The following is a 1,120-nucleotide window of genomic DNA, read 5'->3' on the forward strand; positions in this document are numbered from 1 at the left end:
TGGAATATTAGGCCCTTCATTGGAACACCTGTGAACTCATCCTTTGTTGGAGTGGAAGCAATGGAGGACACTCTACGTGGGAGTCCTCCCACTATTTATCGGGGACTTGGCCTGGAGGGTGGTGCACGGAGCAGTCCCGTGCAACAAATTTTTAAGCCGGTTCACGGGCTCCCAGGCCGCCTGCAATTTCTGCGGTCTGGAAGAGTCCGTGTTCCATGTTTTTATTGAATGCACGAGGTTGCAGCCCCTGTTCCAATATTTAAAGGGGCTGCTCCTGAAATTCTGGCTGCACTTCAGTCCCACACTCCTGATCTTTGGGCACCCTGTGCGGAGGGGAGTGGGTAGGTCCGAGGGCCTCCTCATAGGACTGCTCCTGGGCACGGCCAAGGGTGCCATCAGCCGGGCCAGGCAGCGGGCGGTCGTTCAGCCTGCCTCTCTTCCGCGCCTACATCCGGGCCAGGGTGTCCTCGGAGATGGAGCATGCGGTGTCCACCGGTACGCTCGCGGCCTTCCGCGAGAGGTGGGCACCGGAGGGACTGGAGTGCATCATCACCCCCGGCAACCAAATTTTAATTTGATTTTATTTATTTTACAGTTTAATTTGTTTTAATTGCCGGTTTTAGTGTCCCCCTCCCCTTTTATAGGGGGCACTTGTAAATTATATGATTTTAATGCCCAAAAAAAATCACAAAAGGAAAAAAAAACACAAAAAAAAGTTTTAAAAAAACAAAAAAAAAGAGGGCAGGTATAAGTGTCTGGAGTGTCCCCCAGATCAATGGGCACTCGATGTTTGTTTTGTACTCCCTAAAAGAGTCGTGGAAGCAAGTCATTCTCGTTTCGAGAGACTGTTTATGATGATATGATCATAGCGAGCCAATCAGAGCATTTTGCCAATGCAAATAAGCGCTTCCGATGCCTGGGCCTCGGGCAGCTGCTATCTCAAAGCTGCTAGGCAACCAGGCTTGTTGCGCAGGTGCAGTGATTGTGGAGGCGAGCTGGCTGCGCACGGCGTGGTGCGGCGTCCATGCGCAGTGATTATGGAGGCGAGCTGGCTGCGCACGGCGTGGTGCGGCGCGCAGGCGCAGTGATTGTGGAGGCGAGCTGGCGCAGTGACTGCGAG

The sequence above is a fragment of the Pristiophorus japonicus genome, unplaced genomic scaffold (genome assembly GCF_044704955.1).
Source record: "Pristiophorus japonicus isolate sPriJap1 unplaced genomic scaffold, sPriJap1.hap1 HAP1_SCAFFOLD_1131, whole genome shotgun sequence".
Classification (NCBI taxonomy): Eukaryota; Metazoa; Chordata; class Chondrichthyes; family Pristiophoridae; genus Pristiophorus; species Pristiophorus japonicus.